Below are 18,042 nucleotides of genomic sequence, written 5' to 3' on the forward strand. Positions count from 1 at the left end.
ACAAGTAACATAAGTATTGTTGAGGAGAAACGTACCCGTGACTAATTCATTATCATCTCGCGCTTCCTCGGTGTTGATGTTGAAAGCTCGGTTGCGTGTGTTGGGGTTGGCTTTCTTCCTCGGACATGCATTTCTAAAATGTCCCGTTTGGCCACATTCATAACAAGTACCCGGTTTTGGTGCATTGGGCACCTTTTGAGCGACGGGGGCGGCACTTCTACAATCGTTGGCCACATGACCACCCCTTTGGCACCGGTGGCAAAATAGATTGCTACATTCACCATAGTGGTGCTTGTGGCATTTGTTGCAAAAGGGTTTATTTCCGCCATAATTTTTCTTGGCGTCGGAGGTGTAAGGCTTCTTAGTAAAGTTGTTGTTACTTGATTGGGAGGGTTCCCACTTTCTTTTGTTGCCGCCCGATTTATCCTCGGCCTTAGGTGCCGGAACTATGATTTCGTCAACCGTTTCGATCAATTGGCGGACCATGTTTAATGCTTGTTGTAGGTTAGCGGGTTTGGATGACATCACCCCTTGTTTGATGCTCTTTGGAAGACCATACATATAATGTTTGACCCTTTGAGATTCGGGGTTCACGAGGTTGGGACACATCAAGGATAGTTCGGCGAATCGTTGATTATAGGCCTTGAGATCGTTTCCGACCGCCTCTAAGGTTCTTAGCTCTTGTTCGAGCTTTCGGGTTTCTTCGCGAGGGAAATATTCGATGACCATCTTTTCCCTTAAATCGGCCCAAGAGAGGGCGTGAGCTTCATCGGTACCCACCGATTGTACATAAGTATTCCACCATGTAAGAGCGACACCGGCGAAGGTGTGAGTGGAGTATTTGACCTTGTCTTGGTCTCGACAACCGCTTATGCTAAAGACGGCTTCCGTTTGCTCAAACCATCGGGTGAGCACGACCGGTCCCCCGGTTCCATCAAAAGTGTGAGGTTTGCACCCCATGAAGGATTTGTAGGAGCACCCTTCGTTTGAGTTACCGGCTCCATTGTTGTTGTTGTTGTGGTTGTTGTTATTGTTGGAGGAGTGATCGGCCATGGCCGCTTCCACGGCGGTGGCTATCATTCGTTGTAGAGCTTGTTCGGGAGTCTCATGGCATGGCACACGACGAGGAGGCATTGTTCCTTCAAAACACAAGGATACCGTTGATTAGTATTCTTAATAATACTAACCATGATATGGAATAAGGATAGAGAAAAATTTTCCTTGACTCGCCTTAAATTCTTTTTGTCATAATGTCGGAATGTTCATATGAGTCACCGTAATATAATCCCGGAAATTATATTACCCTAATTCATATGTGCATTCGACACTAATTCATATAGTCAAGGTGGCGCGTCAATTAAATTAAGTAACGTGAGATTAAGATTGAATAAGAATTTGATGCGATAGACGAGTTCGAGTATAATGCACAAGTAGTCAAGTAATTCCTACTTCAAGTCTATATGCCGGTTGTAGTCTAGACTCACCAATGTACCCTATGACTTGAGGTTGACACCAATGAATTCTAAATCCCTACAACCAACACTCTGATACCATCTGTAGCGACCCGACCAAATCATGTTTGACGGCGCCGACTACTTCGGTCCCGTTGCGTGGTCATAAGTCTTTATCATGACGTTTGACCAAAATATGTCGCATCTATTTCATAAGTAAAAGGATGTTTCAAGTTTACAAATGTAGTTCAAAGACTAGTTACATTACAATGTTTAACGTACGAATGAAACCTATGCGACACAATTTAAAGTAGTCAAAAGACGCTCCAACTATGCATGTATACTCGACATCCAAGCAAGTATCAAAAAGAGTGCGGAAGCATGTATCAAGTAGCTTTCAAGGACCTGAGAAAACATATAGAAAACTGTCAACAAAAACGTTGGTGAAATCATAGGTGTTTTAGTAAACGTTGCATTTGAACCACAAGATTTAATATAATATGATTATCAAAATCATTTGCATTCCAAAGTTGTTATTTGTTTCGCGGGCACCCAATTATCAAACTTAACTGTTTTGCACCCTTTGCGTAGTGTTAGAACATACACTAGACCCGAAAATATATTTCATCCGCTAACGGTAGTGAACCGTCCGAATGAGGCTCGTCAAGCCCATGTGATCACATAATATAAGTTCACGTTTACACCCTGCAAGTGTAACTAATGATAATTGAATTGAGGATTTTTGTTCAAACCCGTACGTGGAATGTTCGTTTTTGTACTTGTGTTCAATGAATAAAAGTATGATACGTATATGTTTCTCATCCCATAGTTTAAAGCATAAAAGTTGTTTGAAAGATGGGACTATGATCTCACCTTGAGTGCACGTACGAAAAGTACTTCACAAAATAACGTGTGCGAAGGATAGTGCTAGTCTTCACCTAAACAAATAGGTCGTATCAATAACGGTAAACACGATAGGTCAAAGATGTTCAATTAGTCCTATGGCTCGTTACGACTCGATTATGTAGCATGTGAAATCAAATTGTCAAGTTTCATGCAAGATACAAGTATAGAAACAAGTTAGGAAGGTTGCATAATCATTTGGTTAAGTTTGACAAAAAGTCAAACTTTGGTCGGTCAAAGTCAACGAAAAAGTCAACACGTTCGGGTCGGGTCCCGAACTATTTTTCTGAGGTTATTAATCATGTATGAGCATGTTAGAACAAGTTACATGTGAATCGGAGGTGCGTAGCATAGCAAACATTATTCAAAAATCGACAAAGTTGGACAGACCACTTTGGCGCGCCGCGCGGGTATATGGCGCGCCGCGCCATTACCTGTGCAGAGAATTCTGGCAGTTTTTAAGTTTTATGCACGAACCTAACTTCAACCAATCACCATTTATGACTCGCAAACAACCAAAGTATGTATCTTATATCATCGGAAAGGTATTTTGACAAGGAAAACAACTAAACACATTTCATCCATCACATTTACTTTTGCAACAACCAAAATCACATTCAAAGCTCCTCATTAAATGCACTCAAGTTCATAAATGAAATTTGATGGTTCGGCAACCAATTTACATGAATGATATGCCGTTTCGAAGGTGATCAAGCATACAATACAACCTAACACTTACAAATAACATTTCATGTCATTCAAAGCATCAAAAGTTCATTTCAAGTTCATCAAACCCTAACCCAAATCCACCAAAACCAATAATCAAGTTTATGAAGTTTTCTAAAACAAATTACACATCAAATTGAAGCTAGTGCTACTAGTAACACATTTAATACTTGCACTTTACCATAACAACAACATTTAAGCAACCAAATTACCAAATCAAACACACCAAAGTTTATGTTCATGCTAGTTACTTCAAATAACAAAGTCGAACATATAAATCATATATTCATGTTAGAATTGAGCCATAGACACTAATTAACAACTTTATAAGTTAAAAACATCAAGAACACAAAATCTGGTGATTTTAGAAAGTTACCCAAACTTGATGAAATCGGTATGGAATCGAAGAGGAAGATGAGAGGATTCCGAATATGCAATTTGTTTAGATGGATGCTTGCTCGATTTGATTTGGATGATGAATCCTTGAAGTGGTGTTTGAGAGATTTGGTGAAAGTATTAGAGAAAATGGAAAAAGAAAAGGAAATAAATGAATGGATGAGAGTGAAGGGTTGACTAGTTGACCTAGTCACCTCTTTGCTCTCTTGGCAACAATGGTCCCTCTAGTTCGGTTGCGGGTGCGTGAATTACCTAAACAAGATATTTTAAAACGCGTATTAACGAGGGATGTCATAATCATATAACGGACTTTAAATAGTTAAACGGAAAAGTAAACGGAAAAAGGCGGGATGTTACAATTTTGTGCAGGATGATGATGTTGCGTGGTGGGTTTAACTCGGGAGCTACCATCCATGTATGCAAGGATAGATTTTGGTTCAAGACTTACGAGTCCATGACTGATGGATCAATTCTTCGTATGGGAAATGAGTCAACAACTCTTGTTCATGGACGTGGAAGTGTGGATTTATGTTTTAGTTCTGGAAAAACTATTTGTTTGTTTGATGTTTTACATGTACCACAAATAAGGAAAAATTTAGTTTCCAGTAGTATGTTAAATTCTTGTGGTTATAAACAAGTGATTGAATCTGATAAGTTTGTTTTGTCAAAACATGGTATGTTTGTTGGTTTTGGTTATTTATGTAATCGAATGTTTAGACTTAACATTAATTACTTAAATGTTAATTTTGCTTTTATTTCAACTTCTGGCATAAATAATTCTACACTTTGGCATGCTAGACTAGGACATGTACACTTTAAAAGAATGCAAGATATGTCTAAAGATGGTTTAATACCGGCCTTTGATATGAACAATGAAAAGTGTAAAACGTGTATGTTGACAAAAATCACTAAGAAACCATTTCAAAATGTACATCGTGATACTGAAATTTTGGAATTAATACATAGTGATTTGTGTGATTTGCATGCAACTCTTACTTTAGGGAATAAGAAATATTTTGTTACTTTTATTGATGATGCTTCTAGGTTTTGCTATGTTTACTTGTTACATATTAAGGATGAAGCATTAGATAAATTTAAAATATTTAAAATTGAAGTAGAATTGCAACAAAAGGCTTTGATTAAAAGACTTAGAACGGATAGGGGAGGTGAATACGTTGACCAATCGTATTTCCAATCCGTTGGTATTATCCATGAGACCACAGCTCCTTATACTCCACAACAAAATGGTATATCTGAAAGGAAGAATAGGGTCCTTAAGGAAATGGTTAATTCTATGTTATCCTATTCGGGTTTAAGTGAAGGATTTTGGGGGGAAGCTATGTTAACAGCTTGTTATTTGCTTAATAGAGTTCCTAACAGAAGAAACAAGATTACACCTTATGAACTTTGGAATAAAAGGAAACCTAACTTGAATTATCTTCGGGTATGGGGTTGTAGGGCGGTCGTAAGACTGCCTGATCCCAAGAAGAAAATTTTAGGTGAAAGAGGTATAGATTGCATATTTTTTGGATATGTTGAACATTCCAAGGCATATAGGTTCTATGTAATAGAGCCTAATGAGTTTGTCTCAATCAATTCTGTGATTGATTCAAGGAATGCAATCTTTGATGAAAATCGATTTTCATCTATACCTAGACCAAAAGATATGATTCCAAGTAACAATGGAATCAATAAGGATTGTAATGATGAAGTCTCTGAAAAGGCTGTTAATCAGTCACTCGAGCTTCGGAAAAGCAAAAGAGAAAGAAAACCTAAATCATTTGGACCAGATTTTAAACTATACTTAGTTGAAGGTTCCAGGGATGATGTTTCTACCCAATATTCATATTGCTTCAATGTTGATGATGATCCTAAAATATATGATGAAGCAATGAGGTCTCAGGATGTTGCATTCCTGAAAGAGGCAATTAATGATGAGATGGATTCCATCATGGGCAATAACACTTGGGTGTTAGCTGATTTACCTCTTGGTTGCAAACCTTTGGGTTGCAAATGGATCTTCAAAAAGAAGATGAAGGTGGATGGAACTATTGAAAAGTTCAAAGCAAGGTTAGTCATTCAAGGCTTTAGACAAAAGTCTGGAATTGACTATTTTGATACTTATGCTTCTGTGGCACGTATCACTACCATTAGACTGCTGATTGCTTTGGCTACAATTCACAATCTGGTTATTCACCAGATGGATGTGAAGACAGCATTCTTGAATGGTGAATTAGATGAGGAGGTTTATATGAACCAACCTCAGGACTTTGTCATGCCAGGAAATGAAGGCAAGGTGTGCAAACTTGTGAAGTCCTTATATGGTTTGAAACAAGCACCTAAGCAATGGCATCAGAAGTTTGATGAAGTGGTTTTATCTAGTGGTTTTAAATTAAACCAAGCAGATAAATGTGTATATAGTAAATTTGATGATTCTGGTAAAGGAGTTATAATTTGTCTATATGTTGATGACATGTTAATCTTTGGGACTGACCAAAGTCAGGTTGATTTAACAAAAGAATTTTTGTCATCAAAATTCTCCATGAAAGATATGGGGGAGGCTGACGTTATCCTTGGCATTAGGATCAAACGTGAAAGCAAAGGAATTTCAATTTCTCATTCTCATTATATTGAGAAGGTGTTGAAAAAGTTCAATTGCTTTGAATTGAAATGTCCCGTTCATATTGATTATAAACGTTCCATATTAATTGATTTCGTCGCGAGGTTTTGACCTCTATATGAGACGTTTTTCAAAGACTGCATTCATTTTTAAAACAACCATAACCTTTATTTTATCTATAAAGGTTTAAAAAGCATTACGTAGATTATCAAATAATGATAATCTAAAATATATCGTTTACACACGACCATTACATAATGGTTTACAATAAGAATATATTACATCAAAAATAAGTTTCTTGAATGCAGTTTTTACATAATATCATACAAGCATGGACTCCAAATCTTGTCCTTATTTTAGTATGCAACAGCAGAAGCTCTTAATAATCACATGAGAATAAACATACTTAAAACATCAACAAAAAATGTTGGTGAGTTATAGGTTTAACCTATATATTATCAAATCATAATAATAGACCACAAGATTTCATATTTCAATATACATCCCATACATAGAGATAAAAATCATTCATATGGTGAACACCTGGTAACCGACATTAACAAGATGCATATAAGAATATCCCTTATCATTCCGGAAAATCCTTCGGACATGATAAAAACGAATTCGAAGTACTAAAGCATCCGGTACTTTGGATGGGGTTCGTTAGGCCCAATAGATCTATCTTTAGGATTCGCGTCAATTAGTAGATCGGTTTACTAATTCTTAGGCTACCAAGCAAAATGGGCATATTCGGCTTCGATCATTCACCCATATAATGTAGTTTCATTTACTTGTGTCTATTTCGTAAAACATTTATAAAACTGCATGTATTCTCATCCCAAAATATTAGATATTAAAAGTGGGACTATAACTCACTTTCACATATTTTTACTTTGTCGGGAAGTAAGACTTGGCCACTGGTCGATTCACGAACCTATAACAAATATGTACATATATATCAAAGTATGTTCAAAATATATTTACAACATTTTTAATACGTTTTACTGTTTTAAGTTTATTAAGTCAGCTGTCCTCGTTAGTAACCTACAACTAGTTGTCCACAGTTAGATGTACAGAAATAAATCGATATATATTATCTTGAATCAATCCACGACCCGGTGTATAAACGTCTCAGGATAGATCACAACTCAAAGTATATATATTTTTGGAATCAACCTCAACCCTGTATAGCTAACTCCAACATTACTGCATATAGAGTGTCTATGGTTGTTCCAAATAATATATATACATGGGTCGATATGATATGTCAAAACATTTGCATACGTGTCTATGGTATCCCAAGATTACATAATATATTAGAATACATGTATAATACAATATAAGTTAGCTAGGATATGATTAATATAGATTTGTTACCAATTTTCACGTAGCTACAACAAGCAAAAATAACCAATCTTGTTTTACCCATAACTTCTTCGTTTTAAATCCGTTTTGAGTGAATCCAATTGCTATGGTTTCATATTGAACTTAAGTTTATGAATCTATACAGAAAAATTATAAGTTTATAGTCAGAATTACAGGTTACAAGTCATTTTTGTAAAGGTGGTCATTTCAGTCGAAAGAACGACGTCTAGATGACCATTTTGGAAAACATACTTCCACTTTGAGTTTAACCATGATTTTTGGATATAGTTTCATGTTCATAAGAAAAATCATTTTCCCATAAGAACAACTTTTAAATCAAAGTTTATCATAGTTTTTAATTAACTAACCCAAAACAGCCCGCGGTGTTACTACGACGGCGTATATCCGGCTTTACGGTGTTTTTTGTGTTTTCAGGTTTTAAATCATTAAGTTATCATATCATATAGATATAGAACATGTGTTTAGTTGATTTTAAAAGTCAAGTTAGAAGGATTAACTTTTGTTTGCGAACAAGTTTAGAATTAACTAAACTATGTTCTAGTGATTTCAAGTTTAAACCTTCGAATAAGGTAGTTTTATATATATGAATCGAATGATGTTATGAACATCATTACTACCTCAGGTTTTGTGGATAAACCTACTGGAAATGAGAAAAATAGATCTAGCTTCAAAGGATCCTTGGATGGCTTGAAAGTTCTTGAAGCAGAATCATGACACGAAAACAAGTTCAAGTAAGATTTTCACTCGAAATAAGATTGTTATAGTTATAGAAATTGAATCAAAGTTTGAATATGAGTATTACCTTGCATTAGAAAGATATCTTACTGTAAAAAAGAAAGATTTCTTGAAGTTGGATGATCACTTTACAAGATTGGAAGTAAGCTAGCAAACTTGGAAGTATTCTTGATTTTATGAAACTAGAACTTATAGAATTTATGAAGAACACTTAGAACTTGAAGATAGAACTTTAGAGAGATCACTTAGATGAATAAAATTGAAGAATTAAAGTGTTTGTAGGTGTTTTTGGTCGTTGGTATATGGATTAGATATAAAGGATGTGTAATTTTGTTTTCATGTAAATAAGTCATGAATGATTACTCATATTTTTTTAATTTTATGAGATATTTCATGCTAGTTGCCAAATGATGGTTCCCACATGTGTTAGGTGACTCACATGGGCTGCTAAGAGCTGATCATTGGAGTGTATATACCAATAGTACATACATCTAAAAGTTATGTATTGTACGAATACGGGTGCATACGAGTAGAATTGTTGATGAAACTGAACGAGGATGTAATTGTAAGTATTTTTGTTAAGTAGAAGTATTTTGATAAGTGTCTTGAAGTCTTTCAAAAGTGTATGAATACATATTAAAATGCTACATGTATATACATTTTAACTGAGTCGTTAAGTCATCGTTAGTCGTTACATGTAAATGTTGATTTGAAACCTTTAAGTTAACGATCTTGTTAAATGTTGTTAACCCAATGTTTATTATATCTAATGAGATGTTAAATTATTATATTATCATGATATTATGATATATTAATATATCTTAATATGATATATATACATTTAAATGTCGTTACAACGATAATCGTTACATATATGTCTCGTTTCGAAATCCTTAAGTTAGTAGTCTTGTTTTTACATATGTAGTTCATTGTTAATATACATAATGACATGTTTACTTATCATTTATCATGATTAAACATAGTGTAACAATATATTAATGTGATTCATATGTAATTAGTAAGACGTTGTTATAACGATAATCGTTATATATATCGTTTCGAGTTTCTTAATTCAATAAACACAATTTTATGTATATAACTCATTGTTAAAATACCTAATGAGATACTTACTTATCATAATATCATGTTAACTATATATATAATCATATATATGTCATCATATAGTTTTTACAAGTTTTAACGTTCGTGAATCACCGGTCAACTTGGGTGGTCAATTGTCTATATGAAACCTATTTCAATTGATCAAGTCTTAACAAGTTTGATTGCTTAACATGTTGGAAACACTTAATCATATAAATAACAATTTCATTTAATATATATATAAACATGGAAAAGTTCGGGTCACTACATGAATGTACTCCTGTGAGTAATCCTGTGGATCCAAGTGAGAAGCTTATGCCTAATCAAGGTAAAGCTGTATCACAACTTGAGTATTCTCAGGTGATTAGCTGTTTGATGTACGCCATGACTTGTACAAGGCCGGATATTGCTTTTGCGGTGGGAAAACTGAGTAGATATACTAGTAATCCCAGTACTCATCACTGGCAAGCAATTAGGCGGGTACTGAAGTACTTGAAGAAAACTATGGACTATAGTTTATCTTATAATGGGTTTCTTTCGGTAATAGAAGGATATTCTGATGCGAGTTGGATAACCAATATTGAAGATCATTCTTCAACAAGTGGTTGGGTGTTCTTGCTTGGGAGAGGTGCTATTTCATGGGCTTCTAAGAAGCAGACATGTATTACCAACTCAACGATGGAATCTGAGTTTGTTGCTTTAGCTGCTACTGGTAAAGAAGCAGAATGGCTTAGAAACTTGATCCATGAGATACCATTATGGCCTAAACCTATAGCAACCATGTCTATCCATTGTGATAGTGCTGCGACATTGGCAAAGGCTTATAGCCAGATGTACAATGAAAAGTCTAGACACTTAGGTGTTAGACATAGCATGATTCGTGAACTCATCATGAATGGGGTGATTTCTATAGTGTTCGTGAGGTCACAACAGAATTTAGCTAATCACTTGACGAAGGGATTGGCAAGAGACTTGGTTGACAAGTCTGCTGTGGGGATGGGTTTAAAGTCCGCATAAATTTCTAATTATAAAATAGCCAATTCCCTTCTGATAAAAATTAGAAGTTGAATTCAATGTGAAAGGCTTATATTTAGAAATTTGGAGTACATAAGTTTTGTATCATCCCAAGGTAATGTATGTACTCGAACCTGCTGAATGAGAGGTTGAAGTCTGGCTTCTTGATAGTTCATTTGAAAAGTGCATGAGCAGGTGCACGACTGAAATGAACTACTTATGTGAATGTGAAGTTTTGCCGCTTCAACAAAGCTTGGACTTTTGCTTTAGATACATTCATGAAAGGATATGGACACATGGCTTGTAAAGTATCAGGATAACTTTAGAGTATTTGAAAACTTATGTGTATGTTATTTTCAGTTATTCAAATGGGTTGAAGGGTTCAATTCTTAGAACACCCCGATTCTCGAATATTTGGAATGCGTAATGTACTAAGGTGAAAATTCAATCTTCAAGATATTTTCATTTATGCATGAGTTTTGTTTTAATTTGTTTAATTCTCATGAAACGAATTGCACTAAATTGGGGAGGATTGTTGGAAATTTAGTGTAATTGTGGGTTTTAATCTACACTTGTAAATGGGTTTGGAGGTACGGAGTGTACACCCATTAAGTGATAGATTACCCGGACCCAAAAGTGGTTTTCCATTATTTACTATCATGACTTGGTCTACTAGAAATTTGACTAAGTGTTTTCAGTACTAAGTTTTCTTAGTAAGCTGAAATTTGGCTAAGTGTTTTTTGCTGGTTGTTCTGCATTGCTGGTCCCTGTGCTGGTTATTCTGCATTGCTGGTCCCTGTGCTGGTTGTTCTGCGCAGCTGGTCCCTGTGCTGGTTCCTCTGCGCTGCTGGTCTTGTTTGCTGGTTCCTCTGCGCTGCTGGTCCTGTTTGCTGACTTTTGCGCTGCTGGTCCTGTTTGCTGACTTTTGCGCTGCTGGTCCTGTTTGCTGACTCCTTTGCGCTGTGGTCCCTATGCTGACTCCTTTGCGCTGCTGGTCCTTTTGTTGACTTTTCGCTGCTAATCCTTTTTGCTGACTTTTGTGTTGCTGGTCCTTAAGATGCAGTAGCAAGAAAACACTTAACACAATTTTGAGTGATTACGGAAGAATTATTCCTGGACTCACTTTTACTTTAATAGTGGAAGGAATAATACTTGTTTATTATAAAGTGATCACTCATGCTTTGATAGTTGTAAAATATAATATTTGTTTATTGTAAAAGTAATAACTTTTACTTTAATGATGGAAGTGATAATATTTGTTTATTGTAAAAGTAATAACTTTTACTTTAATGATGGAAGTGATAATATATGTTTATAGAAATATTCTTTCTGTAATCACTTTTGAATATTATAGAAGATACTTTTATTAATCAAACGGCCAATTGATTTTAATAAAAAACTCTTTCATGATTAAGGGTATATATATAAATATATTAACCAATATGCATGATAATATACAAGTTACGAACATCTAATACTCCTCTGCAAAAGCGTTCTTGTTTACTGCCAATAACAAGAACTAATCTCTGTCTTATCCCAAAGTAATAATCGTGTAACCCAGGCAATAAGGGTCGAATAATTACTTTCGGAAAGTGATACCACGATTCAGTGATTTATCCGGCTTTCGATTATTTTACCCTACACGAAAATTAAATAAAACCTCCAACATTTTTGTTTGTCTAACCGGTAATTGTTTCATGATTCAGGCAACTATTCCGTTTCTTCCAGTTTTTTCGTCTATGAAGCTACTCATGCATTATAGCCTTGGCTCTGTGACAATTGGTTCTTTGATAGTATCTTTTGTGTGTGTCTTGAAAGTGCGCTTTTTGCGTTTCTAATGCTGGATACTCATAAATACAAATTGTCACATAACAAGATTACGTACCAACTGTTTCTGCTGCTGGTATGTAAAACGGCTTGAAGTCAAAATCATTTCTTTGACCTAACATTTTATCTTATTTATGTTTATTCTTATTGTATATGATGTGTATAATCAGGTGTGCTGGGGTCTAGGGTTTGTAGTAGCGACGCTTTTCTTTGAAGTGGTGTAAATGTCAATAGATACGATACTCACTGCACATTATGCTCCTCCACTTTTGATCGAGACTTTTGATGATCAAAATGAGGTGCAAAGGGATTTGGACAATTGAGGAAATTTATTGTTTGTTACCTATGTGCAGAACCAAGCCAGTGATCTTAAAAAGAGTATTATTATTATTATGATATATATGTAACATGTGGGCAAGCCACAGTTGCAACTTTTGAACGAATGAATACAAGTTTATCTGAATGGAATAGATAATGTATAATGTTTTTTACTCGTATGTGAATATGTGATCTAAAAGCCCCTTTCAATCAACTTATTAGTTTTGTATATTGTATAACTAGCTTAAGACCCGCGAATTCGCGGTATTTTTTTATGGGTCTAATCGTCTATATTTTAGTTATTCCATTGATAGAATTTTATATAGTACTTGTTAGGTTGATTTAGAATGCAAAACAATAATAGAAATAATAATTATCTATTAATATTGCAAAAATCAAATAAAACAAAATTGTAAACCATAATACTTACTTAGGATCGTCAAAAACCAGATATAACAAAGTCAACTCGGCCAGAAGTAGATCGACACTATATACTTGTAGGTAGAAGTAGATCAACATTATATACTTTCAGGGACATATTAAGCATATGAAGCTTACAAGTGTATGTTACCATTGTAGCCTGAAACTTGAACTGTAATAAAACTTTGACTACCATTGTAGCCTGAAACTCTGATTAATTTATTCTACTTTTACACTATAGTAACCTTCTATTTAATAATTATATAAGAGGTTACAAACACCCCAATTTCCCCTTTCTTATAAAAACTCGAACAATGTAATCTTATATATATAGGAAGATTAAAAAGAACATGTTTTGACTCATATCACTTAATAGTCATCTCAACTCGCCCATATTGCCACCTATAACAGCACTGGAAATAGCAACATACCATAATCTGTAAACCTCTGTACCGATATGAATCAATATAAACCCCTTTACGATACGAATTACCATATACCTCGTCTGAATCAACAATATCTTTGTGTCTAGAATGATATGAATGATCGTAGCCAGATTTTAAATATCATAGTCACATTTCTAATATGTATCAGGTTTTACAACCTTCACTTTTCTGCGTTGTTAGGTACCACTAAGGCCTCGTATTTGGAGTTATGCTTAACATCCTGGTTGCCTGGAAAGAAAACAAAAGAATTATAAGTGTGGTTAATCGAAAGAGTGCATAATTGTAATCCTGTTTATATCTGTTGACGCTACCTTATACTAACACAAATACCATCTTGAAAATGAATTGCATATGTATAACTAATAATAAATATGAATGAACTATGGTAAGATAAGAATAAAACAGGTTTAAATAACAATAAATATGAATGAATTATGGTTAAAAAAACTTAAAACCACCCGAATTTATTGTAATCTAGCATTGTCAAAATGAGAATGTGAAACTTTTATACAAATGTATACATCATCAACTCAATACATGAAGGATTCAAAGTTTTGTTTTATACAATACTCAATCTAATTTTTTTTTTTTATGCTTAGGGTTTTACAGATATAATACACAAAATAATAAATGACGAATACCTTCGTCTTGATTTTGGTTGAGTCAGAATTGTAGTCGCATATAATACAGATAATCATGAATCGTTGTTGAAACATATACAAAACATGAATACGTAAAACTATCTTCGGTTAAATGTTCACAAAATTCTGACACCCTCTAATCTCTTCAACAAACTACTCTCATCATTTACTTGCGTAATTAGGTTGTGAGGCTTAAAAGCACCATGTGACTTGAAGTGAGTAAAACAACTAAACATTAAGATTAGTTTTACACTGTATATAATTCACACACTTTTTAGTCAAGATGATTATAAGAATATTTTTCACTGTATAAAGGCATACCGGTCGTAAGAGTTGCACAAATGAGCACCATCAGATGTAGAGGTGGAGAGTTCGACTTTTCTACATTGAGTTGTTTCCAGGTGTCTTAACAACAATTTGCTTTGAAGGGTGTGGGATGGCTACCAGTGGCGAAACTACTTGGGGGTAGTGGATTTTTTTTTTCAGTGTAAAATTTTTGAGTTTTTTGACTGTCTCTAGTGGATTTTTTTTTTTGTGCCCAAAAACCTACATATTTTGCCCCAAAACCTACATATTTTGCTCCAAAAACCCTTCATAATTTGCCTAAAAACCTCAATTTTTTTGTCCCAAAACTTTCATATTTTGTCCAAAAAAATTGCTACGGTTTTTTTTTTTTTTTTGCCCCCAGTAAAAAATATCCTAGTTCCGCCAGTGACTACTTGAGTGTTCTTGAAATATGTCATCACATGTTTAATATGGAAAAAATACATAAATAGAGTATAAACTCTGTTAGCAACATCATAGAACTGTCATAGTGCAAATTGCACTGATAGACCACATCAAAAAATATCAAAACTCTGTATCCAAAGAAGTAATAAAATAATCAATCTTTTGAGAAGACTACATCTTTTCCTTCTTGTTGCTAGGGGTCTTCTTGTTGCTAGGGGTCTTGATATCACATTCATTGTGTATTGTAATTCCAGATTTTTACCACAAAAGTAAATACATCAGAGATAATTAATAAGTCATATAATTAAATGATACATTTGACCCACCACATCCCCTAACATGTAAGACACTAAAGCAAAAACGATAAAAGCAACCAACCTTGTGGTGCCTCTTTATCACAGCAATCCTCATAATTCTAAAAAAAGCAAGTAGTAGATTCCAAACTTCAACATGAATATAATTTATGAACTTTATGTTTGTGCTAACAATACTTTAAACTGAATCACAATTAAAGAGTACAGTTATAAACCAGGACTCTTTACCTAATAATAGCATGTTTGAATTTTGACAACTCGCCTTCAAAAATATTTAATAAAGCCGACCTCGTCTCATTCCGTACACGTACATGGACTTTTATACATAATAATAGCAGGTGTGAATTGAGATTAGTCGTCATGACTGTTTAAATTCTTTGTGAAAATGGATAAACCTCATGTCTTTGGTCACTTCCTTTTCCTTCCTACTCCTACCCCCTCTAATCTTAATACATAACACATTAGAGAAGTAAGGTAATATAGAAAAATGTCTTAGTTGACTTCATGTGTTTTAAGTGTTTTTGACATGGGGGTGGCAACAACAGAAACGTCATAACATTATGATTTTAGATTTTAGATGAACAGAAAAATAATAAGAAGAAAAGGAAAAATCCTAAAGGATTTTGCTATTATACTTTAACATTAGATATACGTGTATTGCTACTTATTTGAGCTGACATAACACACTGAAATCAAAATGATTTCATATTTAAGTTGCATATTCAATAATATGTGAATTCAACCCTGGTAGCACTCAGTCAAAAGTGCATATCTAATGGTCCAGTTTCGCGAGATATCATAAGAGTATCGTAACATGCATCTGGTATTGCGCTATAAGATGTTAGCGATTTACAAACTATAGTAAGAAAAGATGGCCAATCTTTGATTGAATCAAAAGACAAAATAGAAGAAAGCAGGTACATTTTGATCTGAGGAAAGTAGACAGTGACATAATTACCTCTTGGATACGATTTACAACAAATGCAAACCACGTCTGAGGGTAATCACTTTCCACTTGTCAAAATTGCAAGCTTCCATACCTCTGTCCATAATGACCAACTAAAGCAACATATAGATTAACCAATGTTAAAATGGGCAAAAAACAAGAAGATAGAAAAAAAAAAAAAAAAAAATATACAAAATTTAGCAATTGGGGCATTTCCAGCTTCCCTGTAAGAATTCAGCCTATCATATCCAAATCTATACATATATATGAGATAAGCATCCAAAATAGTTGAGAACTCAGATATGCATTAAAACATTAAGCTACTACTTTGAATAAATAAATGAATGCATGGTAGGGTCCCAGAAATAACCAAAACACACTCTAATTCTTGTGAAGTCAGATTTAATTAAATATAAGTAGAAACATATAATAGATATGTAAACAAAATATGTAGCACACAAGTTTAAGTTCTTTCTGACTGTTTAAACCAAAAATTTAGATTTATGACATGTTTTTATACAATGATAATTATCTAATCGGAGCAATTTCATCATGGTATTATAAAGAGTGAAAGTAACTGTATTTCAATGGCAATGGCATGCGATTACTTCAAAAGCTATTAAATCTTCCCTTCGGCATGTCAATCCATTTGAAGGTTCTTCCATTTGGCTAATTACTTATAATAACCCATATATTCCATTTGGGTATTAAAATTTAATCGATCTTGAGAAGATGAAAAAATTGAATTTATAGGGTAAAATTAGGGTTCTTTCGACATGTTTTGATAGAATGAAATCTGAATCTCCAGTTGTTCGGCAAAATCAAAGCGTTCTTGTGCTTTTAGGTTATACGGATTGGATGTAGGTCTGACAATGAAAACAATTTTCCAGGACCCCTAATTTTCCTTCTGATGCCGTCCTTTTTTTCGAATGAGAGGAAACAGGTTTTATTTTGGATGTGATTTCAAATGGAACTGAAATACTCCGTAGATAAATAGATGGACGACCTCTATTTTTTGAGTATTATTCCGCCGTATTTTAATTAGAAGGGTATTTTAGACAACAAACAATTATGCAAGTTGATTATGAGGTCATAATGTTGATTAGAAAATTTAGATGGTGTAGATTATGGATGTTAATCATAATGGAAGGTTAGGATTAATTGTTTAAAATTTAGATGATCTATTATTGGTTTTGTGGTTTTGTTATTATAATATAAAGAGAGAGTTTTTCTGCTTTTGTTTGATACTTGTAGGATAGTGAGGTTTATTGGTGGAACATGCCACCTCACCCTAAGTAAGCAAAACACGTTGCAATTTGCAAATAGGTGTAAATAAGTTTGACAAAATGTGTCAAAACTTATTTCACAAGGTTGAATCTTAAAACCACAATGAAGTATTTTACATAAATTGACTTCATCTAATAGCTTGTATTAAAATACACCTGTGACTACTTTTGCCCAATTTGATTGGGTTCAACTTTTTTTTTTTTTTACCTGTTCCCTTAATTCGTCCGTCGCATTTGAGCCGTTTAAATTGCACGTTTTTAAGAAAATCAGTTTACATTAGACCAGTTATAATGTCAAAGGCAGATGATGTACTTTTTGATGATGTGGCAATGTTATGAAGTAAATGTTAAATAATGGAGAATGTTAAGTTTTAGTGTTAAATTTGTGATGAGTTATGTGGTAAAATATTATTGGTAGTTGGGTATAAAATATATTAATTAATAATATATAAATATTAATGCTGAAATCTGATTGGTCCATACATCCCTGACGCCTACTTTTTTTCCGTCGGATTCTTGACTGACGCCCCTTAAGCGTCAGGGGTGACGCCCCATTAGGGGCGTCAGGGGCGTCAAATGTGTGCCAAATAGGATTCCATATCATCTAGACGGAAATTGGTGATGCCCCATTAAAATTGGTCTTATAATTACTTTACTATACTATCTATTAGACAAAAATGATGAATAGTACCATGAGCCTTTTCGTCTTTTCACATTTTTTTCTTTCCCTTTCTTTTAACTAACACCACAAACGCCCTCCACACTTTGTTCAAAAATTAAAAT

Source organism: Rutidosis leptorrhynchoides, chromosome 1, assembly GCF_046630445.1.
Source record: "Rutidosis leptorrhynchoides isolate AG116_Rl617_1_P2 chromosome 1, CSIRO_AGI_Rlap_v1, whole genome shotgun sequence".
Classification (NCBI taxonomy): domain Eukaryota; kingdom Viridiplantae; phylum Streptophyta; class Magnoliopsida; order Asterales; family Asteraceae; genus Rutidosis; species Rutidosis leptorrhynchoides.